This window comes from Micropterus salmoides, unplaced genomic scaffold (assembly GCF_014851395.1).
Source record: "Micropterus salmoides isolate LMB-PRFRI ecotype aquatic unplaced genomic scaffold, ASM1485139v1 Ms_hic_scaffold_12, whole genome shotgun sequence".
NCBI lineage: Eukaryota > Metazoa > Chordata > Actinopteri > Centrarchiformes > Centrarchidae > Micropterus > Micropterus salmoides.
In genome coordinates this window covers 5,533,867-5,550,974 of record NW_024040263.1, presented here as the reverse complement: position 1 = coordinate 5,550,974, position 17,108 = coordinate 5,533,867, and the positions used below count along the sequence as shown (strand labels likewise).

Genomic DNA, 17,108 nt, shown 5'->3' with positions numbered 1-17,108 from the left:
CAGCAGCATGGATCTACTACTGTGCTGTTAACTCTCTGCAGTGCAGCTCAGTAAAACGAGACATTTCAGTGTGTAGAGAGCATGGCTGGAAATATGGCAGATACAATGAAAACCTTGTTAGGGCTACAACTTAATGAATACAATTGCACTTAATCAATTGAAGACATCCGTGTAGCCCAAAGAGAAGCCTTCAAATTCCCTTCTCTGTCCAGCAATAGATTTCAAAAGTAGGTTATAATTCTTTGTGGGTTCATCACAGCAAGTTAACACATTTCACATTGCACATACCTCATCGATAATATAAAAATATTGATTAGAGCTTTTAGAGATTATTCAAGCATGGCTGTAATGCTTATTTGCTTACATAGTGCTAATAAATATAAAAGTTACTTTGGTCTTTGTATTTATATTGGTTTCAGTCTAAATCATGAATAACCTGCAGATTTTCATTATCATTTTAACTACATTTTAGCTTCTCACATCCCAATCAAATGGCTGTATGATGAAATTTGTGCCTGCAGTTTACAGACAGAGCCTAGAGCTTTGTCCCCCGGTTAAGCAAGAATGTTTTGTGTGAAGAGTTGACACTGCGAGGCTTTGACCATGTGCTAAAAGCTGTGACACAAGTGTCCTTTTCAGAGGGAGATTACACCTTTCTAACACCAGACTGAGTGCATGGAAGGCAGGCAGAGCTTTGTGCCAGCACCTTAAGCTTTGGCTACAACAGTCTGGCAGTGCAAACAACCTAGCCTGTCAGTGATAGTTAGCAGATGGGACTTAATGCCTTCTTGATTTAAAAAGCCATATGGTTTGATGTATAATAGTCCCTTCCAACATACAAATAGGATATCACAATTAGAAGAATTTCATCTATCAGGAGAATCTTTTCAAAGTCAACAATGGTACATTAGCTGTCTTTCATCACCCTAATTCAGGAGTGTCTTGATGTTGCAGACAGCTCAGATATATATATATATATATATATATATATATATATATATATATATATATATATATATATATATATATATATATATATTACTTTAATTGCAACTGGCAACAGACTTTTACCATTTTCTCACATTGTATGTGGTGATAGAATATCTGTTCAAGTGTCCACCGGAGGACATTATCTTCGGTCAAAGAGAAACCAAAAAGACTAAAAGACCAAAGCAAATAAAGCAATGAGATCTACCATTGTGATAGGATTTAGTAGATTATAAGTAGGTTACAGCTGATAAACAAAAAAATAAACACTCATGACATTTTCTTTTCGTTCACTTCAAGTTCAAGTTCAAGTTCATCCCCCTTTGGCTAAATACACAAATATTTCTCTGGGTCATGTGGTCAAAACTGATTTAGTGATTTAGGCCTCTTTTGATGTAGCGAAGCAGCACTCTTACCAAAGAAGGAAGAGGGAGATTTAGGGGTCACATTCCTCATCCTAAAAACTCTCTGCCTGGACAGATTGTTTTGCCCCAAAGACAGCAGAACAATTTGCTACTGTACATAATCATTATTCCCATTTCCTGTGAAACATTTATATGCTAAAAATGTACTAGCTGTGCAAGAACTGAAGAATGGAAAGTGAGACTGTGTGAGATTTGTGACAGTGATTGCCAAAATGTATTAGCAGCCAATTTTCTCTGATGCTCATACATTAAAGAGGAAGAAAAAGGTAAACAGTACAGTGTTATTCTTTTACTGAAGCCCACAGATCCGCTTATAGAGACTCAGAGAGTTGAACAGGCCGCTTGTCAATTTATTTAATTTCTAAACTGGTGCCATTATTTGCACAATTGTGTACCACTAGTGTATGTTTGGTCTTTATTAATCTCCTCCAGTTGGCTCCTAATTAATGTCCCTTCTCTCCCCTTTGGCAATGCAGGTTTGATAGGATTAATTGAGCCATTACTTAATTACAAGCCTGAGAAGAAGCTGAAGAGGATTTACAGCTTTAACAATAAATTAAGGACAGAATTCTAAAGCAGATCTTTTTTTCATAAATACTTTCCACAAACAGGCTCATTAGTAAGTAGACGATGGAAAGAGCTGGTAATGTGAAAGATTCCACCAGCTCTGTATAAGCAACCCCAGCTGGTTTCTCTACTGCAGATATGGCATATCACAATAATTACTCAGTGTTAGTATGTGAACATGGGAAGGTGCAGAGACAGGCAAAAATACATCACATATGTGCTATTGTGAATTACAAACCTTTTGTTAACTAAATTAATATAAAATGATTAGTTATTTTTATGCACAGTAGTGTAAATTTCATATATGTGTGTGTGATTGTGTGTGTGTAAATCACTGATAAGACTGCAGCACACCCACAAATAGGCATATATGGTATAAATAAATATACAAGTGAGTACCTTTAAGATATAAACCTAGGGTCAAAGAATGCTTTGGCTTTTAGTGTAACTGTCCTGCTGTAATTTAATATCGACATGTCCTGGGTGTCTCAGGATATGAGTCGTAATACAATATGAAAAGTGTAAGAAATTGATGGATAGTTTATTTGAGATGGTCCCTATGATACCCTCTATTGGCTGGCTACAGAATATCTTGAAACTCCATCTACTGTAAGGATGGAATATGTTTCAAAAGAAGGCAATGGAGAATGGACACATGCAGCTATAACAGCAGGGAGTGCTACCACCTGAACATCTCAAGTGTAACTTTAAGCACACAGCCCTTTGGCAAGCCAAAGTGGTCATAAATGCCCAGTCGTGCTTCTGATTGCACACTGACACGTCAAAAATGCCTGACAGCAAAATGTACATTTTCGACGTGCACTTTGGATTCATAAAAAAAGGCATGTTTCGCGAATCCTAAGCACACGTTGAAAATGTGCAAGAAGGCTAACAGGCAAGAAGAGCACATTCTTTAGACACTTCAAACACACGCTTGCATTGCTTGTTTGGTTACACGTTCATAATGTGTGTTTTGTCTGACTCAAAACGCACATTTTCGAAGCATGTTTTTGTTATACAAATCCAAAGCGCACGTCAGAAATGTACAGTTTGATGTCAAATCACATGCTTTTGATGTGTCTATGTGAAATCTAACACCCGACCACGTGTTTATGACCACTTTGGCTTGCATCACAACCCATCTAAAACTGTCCTGATTCTCTGTATTCTCTGTGGTAGCGCCATGATAAACAAGCATGTTATCCACCAGAATACAATGATCACAATGTTATTCTTGCATATTCGCTTGTGTTTTGGTTTGCTTGGTGGTGTATGGATGCTGGACGCTTCTGTCAGACCAACCTGTATAAGCAAAATTGACGCGACTCATCTATGAAGCCTCATAGTAATCCACCGATCGATTATATTTATATATATATATATATAACAAAAATGGTCTTGTTACGTTGTCAAGGTTCCAAACGATCCAATCCAGTAAAAACATTTAGTCCAAAACACATTATTCCCAGGGACTGCTGCCACATTGTTTCATATTTGCTGACAGACGTGGCTTGTTTGTAATTTTAACCGTAATAACACCGATTTGAATGTAAACAACTACTATAGCTTGTATTCAAATTAGCCACTGAACTCTAACCTTTAGAGTGACACCAAATCCGACCCAATAAGAGCTCACATGTCTCTTTCACAGCCTACAATAGCCAATGAGCGCCCGCGCCGTAAGGAAGGGCCAGCTCCTATTATTTCGTGGGTAGGCCGAGCTAATTGCAAGCAATTGTGCCGATGACTGGCACTTTGTGTAGCCAATAATATTCTGAAAATAATGATATCCAGCTTTAAGTAGAAAGTTCATGATCTACCAGCAAAAAAACACACCTGCGTCGAGCTACCGGCTAATACGGAGTGATGGAGCAGCAGCCACCTGCCGCCAAGGGGCGTTGCTGTTTTAGAAAAAATACGCTAAGACATACACTCAGAAAAACCTGTGTAAAATAGTCATTTTTCATGGTATTGGTATTAAATTTAAACTAGGAGTAGGTAATGCTTTATCCTGTGGTCCTACAGTGTTTTCCAGCTAATAAGTCCCAGCTATAGTTGTCTCCATGCATTTGTTAGCAAGCATTTTCAAGCGAAAATGATTAGTGTGTTTAAACTTATATTAATCAGTTCCAGTAGCACTTACAGTCATTCTGACTTTTGGGTTAGACACTCCCAGAGTGTTATCTTAAACCAGGCATATACTCCAAATGGTTCAAGAACTACATTCAATTTACTTTGAATATGCCTTGAATAGGCGTTTTGCATGAATTTTACATAAGGAAAAAGTCAGAATTATTTCAAAAAGTTATCTGTAAAAAGTTATACATGAGGCTCATACTATTAGTATTGTTGTACTGTAGTTGGTTGCTTTATATGGTAGATGTGTTGCTCTTGAAGTGCCCATATCTGCTTGTCTTGGTATGCAATCACATAAGTTGAACACTCTTTGCTTTTCTCTGAAAAAAGGAAGCTATGTGGTAGTTTTAAAGAGAAATAAATAAATGACAAAGCAACAAAGAATGATAGTTATAATAAGACAATGTGATAGCACTGTCAAGACTTCTCTCCTGAGCTGAGAATGTGCGCATGTCCTTATAAAACATCTGATATTGTGAACCTGAAAGGTTCAAAGACTACGTGGATACACAGTCTGAGCCAGCAGGCATATCCACTAGTTAACTGGCATCACATTCTCTTGGAGATGCTCTTACAATCTCAGTCATGCCACTTTTCATTGTTCCCTGCATACTGTTTGCCTCTGTACACACTCTCATTTCACTTCCTTGTAGTACATTGTTTCTTTTGTGAAAGTATCGTCTCCCACCAGCTCTTACTCCTCATCTTTTATGTTGATTTTGTCTTTTCTGTGTTGGTTGGCATGTCTCATCTTCCCTCACTGCTAGTGAGCATTCTGGCAGACACCGCATCAGCATCCAGCTATGCAACATTTCATCAGCCACAACACCACTTATCAATTCACTTAGCAGTCACACAGGAGACCTGGCTTACCAACATCAGTGAAGGGTACTGAGGTAGATAAAGTGCAGAGTAATATTAGAAATGTGTTCCAGAGAGACAGTCTATCAGTAATTGTGTTTGGAAGACACACGTGGGAAACATGAAGAGGTATGTTGCATAACCAGAGTAAGCTACTCGGCATTTGCTCCATGCCCTGATAAGGAAAAGCAGAGAGGTGTAGGAGGGTGTGAGCTCCAAGAGTCAGATGAGATGTTTCAAAATCAGGATGGGGTAACGGATCATACCGTATGTAGAGGTATCCCAATGATCCCAGAACTTAAATGATTAAAGAGATTAGAAATGCATATGACTAAGTATAAAAATAAGACAAATAGTCTACAGCCATGCTAGCAGCTCATGAGTCTACCAGAGGTGCTATAAGAGAAATGCTAATGTCAATATGCTAACATGTGCACAATGTTGAGCAGGTACTTTGGTCACCATTTTAGTTTTTTGTGTGTTAGCATGGTAACATTTGCTAATTAGCACTAAACACAAAGTAGAGTTGAGGATGATGGGAATGTCATTAGTTTTGAAAGTATTTGGTTATAAACTAAAGGACTGCACAAATTGAAAGTTTGGCCAAGATGATTGTTAGTTATTACAGTTCATTCATGCCGAGGGGAACGCCAATGTCTCAACCAAATGTCATGGCAACCCATTCAATAATTTTTAAGACATTTACCACAAAACCTTTGTGTCACTTTATTGTGGGGAAACTTGGTGGTGTGTCTCGCTAATGCAGACCACTAATGCAGGTCTGTGCGGAATCCGGCTGACAGTAAAATGTTTGGTTACAATTATTTTTACTTATTGTTATTGCAACACAGATTCCATTTTAAATGGGAATTTTATTGGCACACAAGAGCCCTCAGGTCTAAACACAATTGTGTTTTAGAAATGAAATATTAGCTATTAGCTAGTAGCTTCACACATAAGGAAATTGTGAGACAGGCAGATGAATTACCACTCTCGTAGGCTAAAAGCATCCTCGTGTTTGCCTCTGTACATTATACAACTACAGCCTCTGTTGGTGTGTGCTGCCTCTGAATGTTTGACAGCTGCTGACTCCTCATCGGGCGGTAGGAAAACAGCAAGGCCTGCCTTTATTGCGTCACGCAGATGTGCTGAACATAAAATATTGTCACTAATTATAACTGACATTGTCAGCTTGTCAACCTGAAAAGGACTCCACTCAATATAGAGGAAACTGAAAACTTCATTCACATAGGCAACAGAAATCACTGTCTTATTGTACATGACTTGGGAAGATCATGTTGTTTTTATTTGTTGTAGATGCACTAACAATGCTTTTTGGCCACTTGAGGGCAGAAAGCACAACAACCTGAAAAACACAATTATGACATATCGCCTTACAAAACCTGTAATGGATAACAAATAGTGTAGCCTATTTACACACCAAGAAGTCATGGAGCAGCATTTTCATTCAAGTGGAGTAGTGTTTTTGTCCATATGCTGAATGAAAGTCTAATGTTCATCTTGCTGTAGCTCTGTTTTGGTCTCTACCGACTCCTGAGAGAAATTTCTGTGTCTTTGGCTTGCTAGCAGTTTCATTTTCTTCACCAGCTGGGTGCTATATTTGTCTGTCTGCACTTTGTGCTAGACAGATGGGTATATTAGAGCTTTGTGCCCTGCAACTGCTGCCTGTTGTGACTGGAAACAGGAGTTTATGAGAATGGAATTTACAAGTATTACAACCAAAACAATAATCTAAAAGAGGCTAAAAAGCACTGTAGTGCTGCAGAGTTTGGTTATAATTCTCTGTGACTTTGTCACTATGAGCAACCCTTATATTACACAGTCATCTGATGCATTGTGATTATTATAGCCCATATTGATTTGTAGAGCTTTAAATGAACATTAACACCCACTTTGTATATTTTAAACCAACTATTGCAAGTATGTGTATGACAAATTTTACCGAAGACTCATTTGTTCCTGTCTCACTTTGCTCTGCCGACAGACTCCATTGTCAAACATCCTTGGCACTACTGTATTATCAGTAATTGAGTAAGTCGTTACGATACTTACCAGACTTTAAGATTTTACATTTCAGTTAATTCAAGTAATAAAAAATAGTATATGGAAATAAGCACGCAAGTTGGATTCATCCCCAGCATTTCATCTCTCTATACTTGTCATTTAGTTGTGTTCGGGATTGACTATGTTAAAACTGCAGCCGCCAATGATGTGTAATTATGGTAGATGTCTGACTAACTGCAAGTAATTAAGTGAAAACGAGTATAATAAGAAAATGTAACAACATTGTTAACATGAAAATACAAGCCCACAACAATTAAGAGAGGGTAAAGGCTCGACTTGCACTTTCTGACCGTGCTAAACAGAGAGATGATGCAGGACTCTACATCAGCAGCCCTGTTCTCTCACAGATTTGCTTGGGCATTTCACCTGGTCAGCTCTTAGACATCAAAGCAAGTCTGGAACATAAGTGGAAGTGGCATGATGTCATTGCCAGACAATGTCCTCATGCACTCATATGCCATTCACTCATTCAGCACCACTGTGCTACTTTAACATTGGCCAGACGAGTGAACCTCAGTATCAGCAGTTCCAAATGTGGATCTCTTTGGAAAGCAACAGTGGAAAGATGTGAGACAGTGCCACTGCTCAGATAAAAGAGTTATTTTCACATAAGATCCGTGTGCCAGCCTGCTCTCCTTTATTGTGGGCTATTCTAAGAGAGGCCATGAGGGTGTGCTGGTAGTATGTGTTGGGGCTTGGGCATTAGATAATTGCAGACATGCTGTGGATGAGGATAGGTAGCTGTGGCCATAAAAGCATGACATGCGGTTAATGATGTCATGCCCTCTAAGATAAGGTTCATGTTGCCATCCTAAAAGAGAAATACTATTACGGGAAGCATTATTACACATTTGCATTTGGATGAAGGTCTGGCAGAGATCCAGATACTTCGTGTGGGTTGTGATGTAGCGGTCTTTTGACCGGGGTCAGCTTCCGTATATCTTGTATCCAAGGCCTGCTTTTGGACTGCACACACGTCAAGACTCAAATAAATGAATGGTGCACAGCGGTGGCACCTCTACTACCTATGCCTAAAGCCCATTCTTGGCTCTCAGAGGGGGTTGGTGAGGATTCCTGTGACTATATGTAGGGACACAGTCCAGGAGGTTTAGCTATCTTGTTTGTCTAGCAATGTAGATCTGTCAGTTGTTCTGTTGGTTGGTTCACCACTTTGGTCCAGACTGAAATATCAAACTACAGTATTGGATGGTTTACCATTAAATTTTGTCCCCACAGTATCAAGCCTACTGAATTTGGTTATCTCTTGAGTTATACTCTAGCAACACCATGATTACTGTTTTTAGTTTTTTAGTGAAATGTCTTGACAACTATTGGAATGATTGCCAGTTGGTGTAAACATTAATTTTCCCTTTAAAGATGAACTCTAATAATTTTTATGTTCCTTAACTTTTCATTTAGCGCCATCATCCAATCAATTTAATATTTTATTCAATATTTTATTTAAGGAATTTATACCTACAAAAGTAACAACATTCTTATCAGTCTCCGCTGTACTTTGTGTTTAGCGATAATTAGCAAATTTTAGAATGATAACAGGAATGAACATATGGTAGTAAGCATTTTGTATGCTAATCATCAGCATGTTAGCATTGTCATGACTCACAAACCCGCTATAATGACTGTATGCTTCAACACAGCCCAATCACTGCACGTAAAAGGGAACAAAATACACTTTAATTGTAGAGATTATGCTTGGTGTGGTTACATGCATATAGTGCCAGTGAAATGTGGGATATTGCTGCCTATGTAAACAGCTGTACTGATTGAAATAAAGCTTATCTGTCTATTGTCAGATGTGCATGAGACAGATGACAGAAAATTGTGGCTGAAACACCTCCTGCATAGACACGCCGTTAGTCTATTCTATATTGCCCTAAACTCCACCCTTAATATGTCTACACCTGTATCACCAATGGACCACTGCATACCAGACATAATGTATCGTCATGATCCCTGCTGGCCCTGTCAGAATGGATTGCTGAGACTATGTCTGTGGATAACATACCACCTATAAAAAGGCACCTACTTGACACTAAGATTCAGTAAGGGCTGCCTATACTACACATAAGAGCTGGTGATAAAAGACCAAACACATGCATGCACACACACTCACAGATGTGGTCTTGTTGACACTTCAGAAAGGTCAGCTATCAATAACAGTCTAAATCTGTACACCTTTAATGTAGACAGAAGAAAGGACCTGTTATGTGTATCAAGACCAAAATAACATTGCAGCTTTAAAACTGTTGATTAGTTATTTGTGGTAAAGGTAACTTAATTAATTATGACTAAAATGGCATGTTAATTAACCATATTAAGAAGTCCCTTCATTTTGCAGCATTAAACAGTGAAACATGGTCAGTAATATTCACCATATCAACTGTCAGGAAAATCAATTAAAAATATAATTAGAGTGAAGACTTTTTGAATTTTATAAATAAAATTGGGTAACATACAGATTAAAAGCACTGCATCATTTACATTTTATTAGGTAAAGAATGTCATTTATCAATTTAATTATGTGCAAGAGGTTTAACTGATGGGGAAGCTCACATTGTCAGGCAGTATGTGGAAAATATTGACATAAGAAGATTTTTTACTGTTGAAAAAAGGGTTAATTATTTAGATTTACATTAAGCAGTGCAAGTTATGCTGCTGTTTAGTTGATGTTATGAGCTAGCTTTGCATTATCACAAAGCTATTAATGATACTATAGAGCTAAACAGGTGAATACAGAATTGACACTATTACAAACACAGAGTTGATATTTACATAAGCTCAAATAAGGATTGTATTTGTCACATTTTCAGAAGAATACATGCACTGCTAAAGTGTTATTTTCATAAGGTCAGCCACATCTTTGCCTTGTATATGATGATTCTATATCAAGTCACTAGGGAATCTCTAACAGCCCTCTAAAGGTTTTAAGAATTCATAAGCAATAGGGCTTTTGCCTTCGCTTTCTCACTCCATGTCTTTAGATATGTCTCTGATGTTGAACTGAGACTTCACATTTGTAAATAGTTCAAAGGATATACAGATAGATAGATTTTGGTCTGAACCTGTTGGTTTATCAGCTTCTTCACAACACCAGACTATACACGGAGGACAGGCTACTCATGCTATTTCCTTTGAAACAAAAGCAAAACAATGTGATAAATGTGTAAAGGGCATTTTTCCTGCCATGGTCACAGGATACCTAGCATTCGCTACCATTCCTGTCTGTAAATAATTCAACAGCTTGGTGTGTGAGTGAAAGAGGGACACCAACAAACACAGAGGGGGCAAATTCTCCAGTTAAGCTATCAAAAATCAAGACACGGTTCAGTGGCTTTGCTTAATGAAGACAGAGGTACAACAAATACAGCTTTGTTACAGGGTAACACTTCAACACACAAAACCATTATTCAGTTTATGATGTTTACCCAGCAAGGCAGAAGACCTCACAGCAAAAAATGTCAGTTTTAATTTAAAATGCTGTGTATTAAAACAAACACCATGCCAGAGCGGATATAAATCCGCACACATCATAGTTAAACACTTTCAGATCGTTACAGTGCTTTGCTGCCACAAAATCATGTCAGCTCAACAACTGACAACTGAAAAATCAGCACTTGCAGTGTTAACCCAGAAACATTTGCTGTGTAGATGCACCACAAGGATTAATGATTGGTAACTAATTACAGAAACTCATTTATCTAAAACACCACATAGCACTGTAGCTCCTGGCTATTAGAATTTGTAATCATATCCTCTACAAATGTACACACCAGGTAACAAATAAAAAATAATTCACTTATTTTGTCTTAAAATCTACAAGGAAGTATAGCAAAAACCGAGAAAGTGTCTTCAAACTAAATATATACAATATGCTACTGTACTCTCAGCTACAGTAGCATATTGTATACATTTAGTTTGAAGACACTTTCTCGGTTTTTGCTATACTTCTTTATAGATATATATAAAAAATGATGTATATGCTACTTATCATATATCTAATTGTTTAACCGATACATCCTACATATGCTCCAGATCTCTATTCATTATTAGCTTGCATTTTTAACAGTGTATTGTGATTATAATGAAACCGTGTGTAGCTGGCTTACTTGAGATTTCTCTTTTCCAATTATGCACTAGAATTTGAAAACCTATCTTCAAAACACAAGTTAGGCCAGTCTCAAACCGTCCACTATATCTACAAGGAAGTAAGTCACTTATATATAGCTCAAAGATTCCCTTTGAGTTTGATGACAACATGATATGCTGCCTGGGAAACACTGAGACACACATTTTGGCACAGCTCTAACTTATTCCTAGCATGGGGCTGAGGATCACTCACTATAAGCCTGGATGTATCATGGCCTAAACATTAACACATAGCCTGTAACCCCCATTACCTTTCAGCAGATCACAGCTGAGGTCAGTAGTTTGTGCGTTTCTGCTGCAGCAAGGAAGGTAAAGTGGCACTTTGCTGTCAGCAGTGAGCTGCACACAGGCCCACTGTGTCCTCTGCAAGCACTGATTGAACCGCGGTCGTTACCATGGCTACACAAAGACCCAATGAGAAGCTCGCGGTAGACTGTTGCTGAATGAAAATAACAGAGGCCATTTTGCGCACGGAGCCACGGCATCATTCAATAATAATAAAAACGGAAACGGGAGGCAGGTTCAGTCCATTTCTGGACAGACACGAGTGTTTTTTAGAGCGGGGAGAGTGGTGTGAGACGGTGCGACTGGCGCATGTAGTCAAAAAAAAAAAGAAGGCATGCGGTAACTAACGTGCCGCCGCGTCGCCTCTTCCTTGGAGGTTTGTGTCGTCAGGAAAGGGGAGAGGACAGCTTCACCGCATTGCTATCCAAGCCCCTGTGACCCCTGAGAGAGGGAGTTGCCTTCAGTAAGCTGACCGACACCGGCAACATCCATGCGCGTCGAAAAACAGGTGTACGGTTTCATCACACGGACACCGCACTAGCTTCCGACCGGCGGAAGCTCGCTGTGTTGCTGTGTTTGTGTGCTACTTCTGCGCTTGTCCGTGTGATGACTTAAGTCATTTAACGTGGAAGACAGCTCAATACCTGACGATAGGGTGCGGGTGTGTCGAGCGAGACGGCAGTTGTTTTAAGGTAAGTCACACACTGTGTCAGCAGTGTTGTTGTTGTGAGGTTAATAATAAATTTCCCTCCGCGTTGCTTTTAGCAGCTGCAGCGGGTATGACCCAGAGCTGAATTTCGAGCTGTTATAGGAGGTAAACAGGTTATTTTGAGTGTTTGGGTTTTTTTTAAAGTGCCTTACAGACAACAATGACCCTATAGTCGTAATCGGACTGACCAGGGCAAATGAATCAGCTCATCCGGGATGCGTTGAAGTCGCCACTAAAGTGTATTCCAGTGGACTGCTGTTTCCAGTGCATTAAAGGAAGATGCGGTCAGGGCTGGGATGATGTTACATACTCAAACCACAAGCTTCCAAGCAGTTGGAGGGAAAAAGAAATTGCTTAACATTTGTAGGAGTGTAAAGACCGTCAGCATGAGAGGCGTACAATAACAAACAGGATGCTTGGTAGGAATAAGTATGAATTTGAGATAACCATGTTTAACCTACATCCCAAATGCTTAGGATAATCTCTATTGTTAGCTTGCACTTCTGCAGCGCAGTACAGTAATTTATGTGTAATCATGAAAACATATATGCAGGAAGCTTAGTTTGGTCTATTGTGTAGGTTTATCTTCCCAAATGCTTTACCAGTTAAGACTAGAGAAAACCGGACTGTGCGTTTTAAACTCCATATATGGAGTCTCAGTCTCTTATTTTACATGCCAACACTAACCCACCAAAATACATCTGAGAGTTGTGTATTGTGAAGTCCCTTGCTTCACATGAGCACTGTGAAGTCAGTATTGTGGTACAGTATTTCCTCACTCCTGCTACCAGTGTTTTTTGCATTCACCTGCCACTAAAGGTTTAAATCAGTCAGTATCTCATTATATGGGCTTGGATTAAAACCAGAGGGACTCTGGAGTGCTACTGTAGTAGTGCATATTATGTCATGTTTTAAGGCTAATCTGTTGCAGATATCATATTCTAGATCTGACAGAAACACTAAGGAATAGTGAACCCTTGTGTTTCTTTGGTAGTACCTGGTATCTGGCATATGGGATGATGTAATGAGGAAAGAAAATAAAAGACCAGCAGCAATGGATGGTATCTGTAAGACCCATTTGAATGCTGGATGAACAGGGAGAGTGGGGGAGGAGCCCAGGATTCATAAAGTGTAACTCGATCAACCTCATACCTCTCCCACTGTGGCCTACCTGGCCTGTGTGTGTGTGTGTGTGTGTGTGTGTGTGTGTGTAAGCTTTACTAGATGGTATCTTTCATGCAGTATTTCATGTATTTCTATGACTGCATGCTTGTGTCTGGGGGAGAGGAAGCGACACAGCGGGGTGCAATCTGACGAGCAACAGTTGGCTGCTCTCGAGGGGCTGCTGCACCAATAAACAGCTCCTTCTCACAGAGGCTTAAATGTACACTTAATGGGGATCATAGCATTTTGACTTGATTGATGACCAATGAGCTAGAAAGTATGTCTCTGTGAGCGTTAACTCAGTTGCACCTGCCAGTTTTGAGTTACTGAGAAAGATTGTGTGTGTGTGTGTGTGTTTGTGTGTGTGTTTGTGTGTGCATGCACATGCATGTTTGTGTGAGAGAAGGAAAGGGGATCATGGCCATCAGGGTATAGCAGAATGTGATGCATTTTCTCTTGAAAGTACAGAATGTAGCAGAGGTTTACTTTCATAGTTCACTTTCTTTTTCTCTCTCTGTCACTCTCTTAAGCTCTCTCTATCTCACGCACACGCCTTTTAATTTCCCTTTGTCTGTTGTTTTGCTGCCCTCTATTTTCCTCATTGTCCCTGTGGTGTGTTTCCCTCCTTCATCTTCCCCCCCTCACTGCCCTTCTTCAGAGGCTGATGTCATGGATCAAGTGGTGTGTGAAAAGCTTGCCTAATTCTTCACTGGTCTCACTGATAATAGAGGCCGCTTGCATGGCATGCTTGCTGCCTGAGCTTTCTCAAAGACCGGGCTGTTTGATAATCACTTTTTACCCTATTCCTTTTATTCAATTTCCTTTTATAAACATTTGATATCGACAGTGGAGATTGATGGGAATGATCAGTGTTTCTGTGTCAGTTTAAGCCCAGGATGTCATAATAATGTTGAATGTATGGATTCATTAAAAAAGTGATTATTTTGAAAGATTAGACAGTCCAACTATAAAAATAGGTACTTATGTCACCTTGTGGGAAAACAAAGCTCAGTCTTATTAAGTTCCACATTTGCAATAACTAACAATGGACACTAGGAGAATCATCTTGCGTCACACACACTGTTTGGACACTGATTGGAAATAGTGGCATTCTGGTGCACAGAAGTGGCAGAGACAGAAAATGAGGATACCAAGGAAAGTGCAGTGTGTGTGTGTGTGTGTGTGTGTGTGTGTGTGTGTTTCATTTAAAATGTGTTTTAAAATAAGTTTTAGACAACCTGAAATTATTGGCTAATATGCCCTGCAGTGCAACTCACAAGTGCATAATTAATAAAATATGAAAAAATAAATTAGTTTACTGGTACATCGGGTACATCTTTTTTTAATCAGTGAGGTGAGGTGCGCCGAGCAGAAAGGATACTAAAGGACAGTACCCACCCCAGCCACAGCTTGTTCACCCTTCTGCCTTCTGGGAAGAGATGTAGAAGTTTCAGCTGCCGCACCACCAGACTGCAGAGCAGCTTTTTCCCCCAAGCTATCCAAAGCTCAAATTCTTTCTCAGCACTGCTCCACTGATCATAGTTTATTTCTGTTTACCATTTTTATAATTACTTCTATTTTAATGTATATTGTATGCTATGTAGCAGAAGGGAGTTACAAACTCACTTTCACTATTTTGTGAGAAATAAATGTACTTTCCTACCTACCTATCTTTACTTAGAACTGTCCTTCCCAGCCAGGATCCTGCATTTGTTTTTAATTATCCTGGCATCTAAATACTATTTCAGTTCAGTGAATGAAATGTATTCATTTCAGTGGTCATAAATGTATTGCATGAGTATAAAACAGGTCATAAGTAGTCAAGGATCAAGACATACTTTAAACTTATTAGCGACACAAGAGAGAGAAAATAGTCTGTTCTGCTAAACTCGGATAAAGTGTTGGAAGACTACCTTGAGCGCACAAGTTAGGTGAGAATTCACAAATTTTGTCTGCTGAGCTTGAGATGGTGTTAGACAAGTGTTTGCTTCCTGGTGCTTGCAGATTGTGGTGAATGGATAAGCACATGCAACATAGTTTTTATCATTTGTGTTCATTTTAAACAGAAACACATGCAGCACCACACTTCTACACGCTGCTGTAGTATTTCCATACCCATCAGAGATCAACCTAGGCAATTCTGAAAGGTCTTAAGGAAAGCTATATGCTTTGTTACATTCTGCCTGCGTTCACTACAACAATCAAAAAGCTAATACTTTACTGTTTAAAATATGTAATGATGTGGAGTAAAATGTGTCCATCTGTTGTGTTGTAAGAGAGTTTTTGTGGGATTCTTCTAATCAATGGCTGTGTAAATTATTATGAAATTTATGGTCAGCTGATTTGAAATGTATTATGAATTACTTCTATAAGCTTAATTCCATCTAAAAACTTGTATTATCTGTAACAACACTATGAGCTCCTACTAGCTCATATTCCTCTGCATTGTGTGTTGCAAAGCAACAAGAAGTTGGCACTGTCTCTGTTGAACAACATATTTGTGGATATATATTTTTTCTTTTTTGATCTGCTCCCAGGTTTAAGTGTTTTCCAGTAAGTGACACTTACTAATGTGTATGCATGGCGCTTCTGCTTTTTATAACCTGCCACTTACTTAACTGGGAATGGCAGGGCCTTGCAGAAGCTGATAATGAATTAGGTGTTGAAACTGTACGGGTGAGATCATGTCGACGCGGCCACTGTAGTCCGGAGTGGCGCATAGGTCAAAGTGTCTATGTGTTTGAGTATGAGTGTGTGTCAGTCGCTATAAAAATACTTTGCTCTGGTACTTTAATGAGATCATTCCCAAGCTACTGCTGTGCCATGTTAGTTTTAATTGTTTGTATAAATCATTCCTTCACATGCAAAACGTGATAGGAGATGCTTATCAAAGTCACATTTTAGTTTGAATGCATGAGGGGTTGATGGACATCTTTTGTAAAGCCTCATGCAGGTTAAAGGGTCATGTCTAAAGTAAAAAGGTGATGATTATAATAGAGAACTAAACTCAGTTGCTTTGGCCTTTCAGTGTTTTATTGGTCTCCTGATACTCCCCTGATTCTGGCCCCAAGGTTACATCATTAGCACCTGTCAGTTGTGAGCTTTTCACCATACCTTCGTGATCCTTGGCACGTGACCACAAATTTCTGGGAGCCAACTGCTGTTTGATCATGCCTACTGGCAAACCATGTCTACTGACACACCAATCACTGTAATTGGCTGTGGGAACCCCAAGGCCTGAAGCTCGGGTGTTTGGGGGTGGACATAGTTACAGCAGTGCTACTTATCATTGGAGCCATCTGTACCCGTGTAAATGGGATTTTTACATTACCACTTCATCAAAAGGCATGATGACAGTGGACACATAGTGTTGATCCAGGACAACTCAACTAAGTCCATCTGTGCTTGATTTAAAGGTTGGCAACATGTTGACACTTGACTGAGCTTGTTCATGAGTTAAATTTTTTACCTTTTGTGGGTTATACCTGGACTTATTGTTTTTGATACACTAGCAATAATGGGTCCTTTTAAGTTGTAGAACTACACAAGGGTTTGTTTTTAGTTATTAGCATGACATCTTAAGACAGGTTGTGGACCGAGGTGATGTCATAGTTAGAATCACAGTTATTTTGGCTATCTGCTTTTTGTAAGGGAAAAATAAGTCACCACTCAGCAATCTTGCTGCTAATGGAGCCTCATCACCGTAAGTTAACAGATTTCCA

At 39.2% G+C, this 17,108-nt stretch overlaps 1 protein-coding gene across 5 annotated transcripts in view; it reads left to right on the top strand.

The window, feature by feature from the left end:
* The window catches only part of sorbs2a (sorbin and SH3 domain containing 2a), a 69,104-nt gene that overhangs the window by 5,940 nt on the left and 46,056 nt on the right, over positions 1-17,108 (top strand). Inside the window, exon 1 of one of the 5 annotated variants that reach the window (XM_038713026.1) lies at positions 11,711-12,205. The exons of 3 other annotated variants lie outside the window; for them this stretch is intronic. The gene's annotated coding sequence lies outside the window, so the exon portion shown is untranslated. Of the gene's footprint in view, positions 1-11,710; positions 12,206-17,108 lie in introns of those variants that run through there. One more of the 5 variants, XR_005443635.1, reaches the window with a different exon arrangement.